Consider the following 8469-nt stretch of genomic DNA (forward strand, 5'->3'; position numbering starts at 1 on the left):
TCACATTCACGTCAAATACTCGTGATTAGTCTTCATCATAGTTCGAAAGACATTCTTAGAGGCACCGAACAAACTAAGAGCTTTGACATCTATCCGAGGTAGAAGTCTTCTTGCTGGCCAAAAAGTTTCTTGATCTACAAAAGTTAAAACTATAAGAAATAAAAAAACTAAAAACTAATGAACTAAAAGATCAAAACAAGGCTTGCGTAGCTACCACACTACAATACTAGGTCATCTTCATTGAATACCTAGCGACCATTGTTGATCCCACCAAATCTTAAAAATACTAAAGATAAAGTGAATGACAAAAAAATCATTTACCTGACTTTAATGATTATTCAAGTAAAGAGAACTGCAAAACAAATAAAATCCATATAACAATTGCTTCTAATATTTAGTGAATAAGAAAATAGGGTTGTACAAAGTAAGATAACAACATTTGTAAAAGTTGGACAAGGGGGGGTCCTTAATTAACCATAGAACAAAGATGAAACCTCGCCAAGGACCAAACACGGTGTGCAACAATAGCCCACAGTGTACCATCACAACTACCATCTACAAAAGGTGTTTCTAGAAGTCACATTCCAGTTTAAATTAGATACAAGATTGAGCACTTTCGTGAGGAGTGCGGAGTTTGTGAATTATCTACAGTCTTTACCCAAATCTGAAGTCAATCAAGAGATGTTGTAACTTTTGTTAACATTTCTAAAAAATAGTGTTTGATTAACTTTTGATTGCTACTTACGTGTTGTGGCAAACACAAATATATTTTGGGGAGGGAGGATAGAGCCACTCCTTTATTTACAGTCCTATAGAGTGACTCCACTCCACAAATAAGCTTCTTCAATGGTTAAATTTCGGTCTGCAGTTCTCCGACTCTTTTGAAAAGGTTAGAAATATTCAAATGGGCTGATTATTGTTGAATGATCTTCATGGCAAGGAGATCATCTCAACCGAAAATCAGCCCCTCATTCAAGTTATAGGAGAGGCTCTATCCCTCCCCATATACTATAGAAACATTTTTATTTTATGTTGTGGCATCCGCTTTAATCCTCGACTCTCCTCTACTAAAATATTAGTCGCTTCCTAGAGACACTAATTTAACTGCATAGATACCCGATCAGAAGATGTTTCTAGAAGTCACATCCATGTTCAAGTCATATACAAGAATAAGCTCTTAGTCGTGAGTGCGAGTTCCTGAATCAACTCCAAAGTTGAGGAGTATGGTAACGGTCAAAAAAATTTCTAGTATTACTAGATATTGTGTTTTTGAACATATATATATTTTGGTTTTTCTAATGTTCCCCATCTGAAAGGTACAACCAAGACAACTATGTACCCTTTGTATATTTGTTTTACAAGGCAAAATGTATTTTAGTGTTGATTAATGTAAGAAGGAATATGTCAACTGAATCTAGCTCTTACCTTCATTCAGATGTCGTTGAAGCCGAACATTCTGAGGGAATTTCCTTGCCTGAGCCTCAGGTGCATTGTCAGAAAAAGCAAGATGTTGTTCGACTCACAGGACAGATTCAAGAACCTCCGTGTGGCATTGTAATTCTATCATTTTCTTATTATGTATTTCTTTGATATGTGACCATAAAAGTATATATTCAATAATTAATTTTCTATACTTGCTTTGCAAACTTACCTACAGGAGGAAGGGGTGGCAAGTCAAACAGAGAATGCCTCAATGAGGAAAAGAGATCGACCGAAAGGTTCACATAACAAAAATTCTAGTTCTCACCTTCAGTCAAATGTCGTCAAAGCTGAACATCCTGCGGGTATTGGCTTTCCTAAGCCTTTGGTGCACTGTCAGAAAAAACAGGATGTTACCCAACCCACAAGACAGGTTCCAAAACCTTTGCATAGCATTGTAATTCTATTTTTTACCGTGTTCAGCGTTTCTTTGATATGTGATCACCAATTATATTAGTTAATTAATTACCTGTCTTATGCTTTACTTGCTTTGCAAATTGATCTATAGGATGGGGTGGCTAGTCAAACAGAGAGTGTTTCAACAAGGAAAAGAGGTCGACCAAAAGGTTCACTTAATAAAGAATTGGGGAAAGGTGGTGAATTATTGAATGGATGATATTATTTTCCTTATCAGGAATTGTTTTTTTTTTTTTTGCAAAAACTAACATCACATGTTTAACTCTGTAAGTAATATTGGAGGAATGCCTGAAGCTGAGGATTCCTTAGATGTTGTGCAAATGAAGCTAAGATAGCCAGCATGTAATAGTTTGATTAAATGCATGTCTTAAAAGTTGAGACAATTACAATATGCACTACTTTCTAATGCTCATATGTCAGGATTATCACCAAATATGTTCATTAGCCATGTCATAAGTCCACTAGAGAGTAAAAAAAAAAAAAAGGCAAATATAAACCAGCGCTAACAGAAATAGAGAAGAGTGCAAAAAAACTACCAATCCTTGCAAGCTTCATACTGAATCATGAGATCATCAGGCATCTCGCATTTGCAATACCTTCAAATCAAATAAAAAAGAACATAAACCACAATCCAGTAAAAGCACAAACACCAAAATCTATTCATAGCACAATAATTCTAAACTCACACTGCAACTCGATCAAGAGTAAATCATGATTGGTCTATAGGATTTAGCCCTCTTTGATAATTTAACTAACTTTTTTTTAACCAGTCAACATAATATCCATATATCTGAGAATTTAAAGAAATTAGCCCAACGGTGTTTTCCATTCCGATCTCTGCTGTCTAGAATTCAAAATCAAAACTTAAGTCATAACTCATTAACAATTCAGCAAAGTGAACACAAGCGCAACATAACAATCCCGTCACGGCATCCATCTCCTTCCACTCCTTCAGAGGTCTTGCACACTCAAACCACGGTGGGGGAGAGGCGCTTCGACTTATCAGCCTTTCGAGAATCAAACACACAAAGTGTGTACAGGTACTTGGAGCAACGAACCTTAAACTTGAAGACATCCTTGCTCTTCTTTATCTTAACAGAACGAGCATCCTTCCTTCTTGCAGTGAGAAGGAAATCCTTAATCTCGTGAATTTGCTTCGGCATTTCTCTCATTGATCTAATCCGGTCCATTCATTATCTCTAGGCTTGTAGAATGCTAACCTACTAAATTGACCATAGACTGCCATAGCAACAAAATCGCAATTTGATGATGGGTTTGCTGACAAAGTAACCCTTTCCAGGTAATGGACGCCGAAAATCTCATCTTCCTCAGCTTCAAGTGTTTTCAAAGAAGGAAGATGGATCTCATTATCCACAAACAAGAATGGGTTAAAAAGACAAACATCATAATTCTGAGAAACTGTTACCAACCATCCATATGTAGAACCAGCGCAAAATCTATCATGAGAGTGAGAGAGAGAGTCGTGGGAGATCTAGCATTTTTTTTCTTTTTTGGTAGAGGCACGTACTTGGAAGTGTTTCTGGAGGTGTTGGAAGGATGGGGAAACCGAGCCCTAGGTTTCTAACTACTTTTACTTAGTGGGCTCTTACAGTTTTTTTTTGGTAACTTGGGCTCTTGCAGTTGGGGAGCGAAAAATACCTAGGTATTCAGGACTGTCACATAAGAGCATTTGCAATGCAGGTGAATAAGGGGGGTTTGTGACTATAGTCACCAGTTTTGTTAGAAAATGGTTGTGCAATGCAGAGGAGAAAAACTGGTGACTTTAGTCCCCAGTTGATTTCAAGGTGAAACCTTTCATCGAGATAGTGGCTAACTTGTTAATTTCGGATGGGATGTTGGATTCCGTCTCGTGTGTTTTTTTCGATTTTTTTTTGGACGGAATCTTTCATTCTGTCTCGCGTGTTTTTTCGATTTTTTTTCAGTTTTTTTTTAACTTTAGACAAAATACTGGATGGGATGTTACATTCCGTCTGGATCAAAAAGCCTCTAGACGGAATCTAACATCCCGTTCGAGATATTTTATTCACCTTTGCATTGCACAGCTTCACCTTGTTTTTTACCAAAACGGTGAAAAGATGGTGAATAAGTGCTGAGGTGGCAGTGATAAGAGGGGGATTATTTTCACTTGCATTGGGAATGCTCTAAAGTCTAGGAATATGTAACTGTTTTTTAAGACCAGTCACAAATTATACTCTACAACCTAGAAAAAACCATTTGTCACACTTCTGGATATGACAGTCACAAATAGTTCTCCACACATATACACCTTCTTTAGAAAAAAAAAAAACCATTTGTAACCGTTTCAAAAACGCACGTCACAAAAAACTTCTTAAAACAGTCACAAAAACCCTTTTCTACGATTTGTGACCGTTTCGAACAGAATAGTCACAAATAATATTTTAAAACAGTCACAAAAAGCCTTTTTTCTACTAGTGGCATAAATAACAAGAAATTATAAACTATCGAACTAACCTAGAAAAACAATTAACGGAAAATCAAAAACTGGATGCAGATGTATTGAACTAATCTCAAAGAGTAATTAATGGGAGATTAGAACCTTGATGCAAATACATTGAACTAATCTCAAAGACTAATTAACGAAACATCGAAAACTGGATGCAATTGTACTGAATTAACCTTTTGTTTTTTAATAATCTAGAGGTTATGGCTGACCTCAACCTGTATTAGAAGAAAAACGGGGATACATAGTGCCTATTCTATCCAGGGCCGGCTCAAGGGTGGATGTGGCCTTAGGCGACGATCCAAAGTGAGGCCTTTTTTTCTAAGCTCATTGACAAGTTGACTAAAATGTAATAGCAGAAGAAACCTATGACAATCAAAATGAATATCAGACATTATGCATCACATCAGACAATGTCTTATCTACTCAACAAGTGTGATCTCATAACATGGAAATTGTCCAACTTAACAAATATTAAAATTGCCCTATATATGATAGAATCTACAATAAAGAATTTCAAAGAGCCATGTGATGTCCAACACAAAGAGAATAATATGTAAATAATAGATTCATATCAAAAAAGAAAATTATGAATTTCACATAAAAGAGTATAAATTGATCACCTTCCAAACACAAAAATATTAAATACCAGTTTGTGAGATTGTGAAAATGTGATTTTAAGATATCAATGGTTGGGGGTGAAATATGGAAGTAGTGAAAAAGAGAGAGACGTTGTGAATGAGAAATGTGAAAGAGATAATTGGTAAATTTGTCTTTAATTAACTTTAGAAAAAGTGGGAAAGACACCATAGAATGTGGAGATTTTGCATTAATTGTGGGATTTTCCATTTTTATTTATTCTTTCTAGTTAAGAGGTCTAACTAGATGAGTGCTCAGAAGATATACCCCAGAGACTGCATTCAAAGAATTGCAAGGTCTTCTTCTATATCAAACGATCATGGGTGGGAAGACAATTTGAGAGCAATTGCCACAATGTAAATGAGAATTTTGGGATAGAGAGTTTTCCCCAGACCACTGTGTACCATTTTACCTTTGGTCTCTCTTTTCGCAGAACTGCATACGCTGATTTTACTGAGAATTCACCCAAGCTACTCGGTGACCAAATAACCTCGTCTTTGTCTAGATAACAATTCACTTCAGTACCCAAGATGAGATTTTTCAAGGAACTATCCGAAATAGATGTCACCAGAGAGGACCAGTTACCTTGATTCAAAATATCACTCACCTTTGCATTATTTGGTAGCGCGAATGTGTTTCTTATAACTGTTGATTCCCAAAGCGGCTGACTTGAACACCATGGGTTGTGCCAGAAGAGGGTGTTAGTCCCGTCAGCTATAACATATCGGACATATTTCCGAGCAATGTTCTGATGCTTCAGTATCCCCCTCCATACCCAAGAGCAGCTTGCCGGTGTTTTCATAGTCCAAAAGAAGGACTGCTTTATCTGTTGGCTCCATGTCCAGTTTGACCACAGTGATCCATCCTTCTTAGCTAATCTAAAAATCAGGCCGCAGTAAGCCGCCTTGTTCCAAGTTCTAGCATCTATCATACCCAGTCCACCTTGCTCTTTAGCATACCTCAATACTTCATGACTGGCATGATGCATCTTCCTTGTCATATTGGGACCATACCATAAAAAATGATTGCAAATCTTAGATACATTGTCCAAGACTTTCTTTGGTAATACAAAGGTTTTTTACCAGTAGACTTGAAAGGATGAGAGAACTGACTGGATAAGTTCAAGTCTACCGGCCCTTAACAAGGATATATTCTTCCAATTTGAGATTCGTGAAGTCAATCTCTCTACCATAGGTAGACAATCTCGTATACCTAGCCTTGAAAAAGTAAGAGGTAGACCAAGATATATAAGAGGCAGAGATATAAGGGGTATACCCAAAGCATTAACCAAGTCTAATCCTAGTTCATGAGACATACAACCAACCAACAGAGATGATTTTGCTGAATTGATATTCAAACCTGTGAGGAGCGAAAACTGTAGAAGAATTTCCTTTATTGCAAGAATAGAAGCCATATCTCCTTTGCAAAAAAGAATAGCATCATCCGCAAAAAATAAGTGAGAGATATTCAGCCTCCGGCATTTAGAATGCGGATGAATATGTCTAGCATAGAGAGCTTGATTTAGAAGGCCAAAGAGCGCCTCTATCACCAGGACAAATAGATACGGTGAAATAGGGTCACCCTACCAAAGTCCTTGTTCACCTTCAAAGAATCCTTCATATGTTCCATTGATGATAATGGAATAAGAAGGGGTGGTGAAGCACATCGATAGCCATTCTATAAAGAGAGGAGGGAAACCAAATCTCTGCAAAATCATACCCATAGCTTCCCAATTGACTGAATCAAAAGCCTTCTTTATGTCTATCTTGGTTGCACAATTCCTGGTGTCATATTTCCTAGTGTAACCTCGAATAAGCTCATGCACAAGTATAATATTATATTGGATGTTCCTGCCCGGTACAAAAGTAGACTGAGCCGAAAAGATTAAAAGTGGCATATATTCCTTCATCCTACTTGTTAGAAGCTTGGCCACACATTTGTAAATAGTGTTACAACAAGCAATGGGCCTGAATTCATCAACCTTTGAAGGTGCAAGATTTTTTGGAATCAAGCAGAGAGTGGAGTTTATACCTCTTGATATGGATTTTTGATTGAACATATGCTGGATTGCAAGAGAGAAGTCTTCACCAACAATATCCCAGGCTTTCTTCAAGAAGAAAGAATTAAAACCATCAGGCCCAGGAGTTTTGTTATCATCCATAGAGAAGAGTGCTTCCTTGATTTCCAAGATATCTATATCCTTGATCAATCTAGCTGCACTCTCAGGGGGCAACACCTGAAGATTAAGCTGCTCCAGAATCCGAGGGTTACATGAGGATGAAGAAGAAGTACCCAACAAATTTCTATAGAAGGATATGAAAGCCTAAGCAACATTAGCCTGGCCCTCCTGCTGGTTTCCTTGAGTATCCAATATAGACCAAATGTTGTTCCTAGTCTTCTTTTCCTTTACAACATTGTGGAAGAAAGCGTTACCTTTGTCACCAAAGGATGACCAGTCAGTGTTGGTCCTCTGCATGAAGTCATACTCCTCCATAAGCATAAGATTGCAAAGCTCAGATCTACAGATCCTTTCTAGGTTAGAAAGATGATAATCAAAAGGTCAATTCTGCATATGCATTTGGATGTCTTCTAGATTGGCCCTGGTAGCTACCACTTTATTTTGAAGATCCGTGGAACTAAATCTAAGCCAGCCTTTGAGAGCTTCCTTGAACATCTTTAATTTCTTACAAAGCATGAAAGATGGATTTCCTTGTCTAGGGATAGACCAGCACTTTATAAAAGTGTCCCTGAAAGAAGGATTTACAATCCAGTAATTACAGAACCTGAACGGTGCCCTGCATGAATAAGAGTTGTAGATCGAGATAACTATAGGCGTATGGTCAGAAATACCTTGCGGTAAAAATTCCACTCCATAAGATGAAAAATGGGTAGCCCACAAGGAGTTGATAAGACACATGTCTATCTTAGACCATCTCCGCATGGAACCAGAACCATTGTTAGTCCAAGTAAAGAACCCGCCACTGGATTTATGATTATAGAGACTTACAGTGTTGAGACAATTTGCAAAAGGAGTAGTTTCCCTAGGATGCACCAAGTCAGTACCAATCCTCTCATGTGAATAGAGGACATTGTTAAAATCACCAGCCACACACCAAGGGCTCGAGAAGGATGTGTTAAGACTGATGAGATCTTGCTAGAGTATCAACCTTTCCGATCAATTATTACTTGCATAGACTGCTGTAAAATGAAACATCTATGTTGAAGCAAGGATGGTGACCTGAGCATGTATAAATTGATCGCTCTCCAAAATCTTTTGAACCACAAGAACTGAAGGGTCCCATGAGAACCAAATGCGCCCAGCAACTGCACTAGAGTAATTATGTTCAAACTTCCAAGAAGGGCAGCAGACATTGCTAATACTCAAAAAATTTGCTTGCCAAACTTTAGTCTCCAAAAGGCAAAAACAAGCTAATTTATTCTTGACTCTAAAA

The 8469-nt window shown here is 37.5% G+C and overlaps 1 pseudogene; it reads right to left on the reverse strand.

The window, feature by feature from the left end:
* Nucleotides 1-2693: 2693 nt before the first annotated feature.
* On the reverse strand, nt 2694-6392 carry LOC147486429 (large ribosomal subunit protein eL38z/eL38y pseudogene; annotated as a pseudogene).
* Between the last annotated feature and the right edge of the window lie 2077 nt (nt 6393-8469).

This window comes from Coptis chinensis, chromosome 7 (assembly GCF_015680905.1).
Source record: "Coptis chinensis isolate HL-2020 chromosome 7, ASM1568090v1, whole genome shotgun sequence".
Taxonomy (NCBI): domain Eukaryota; kingdom Viridiplantae; phylum Streptophyta; class Magnoliopsida; order Ranunculales; family Ranunculaceae; genus Coptis; species Coptis chinensis.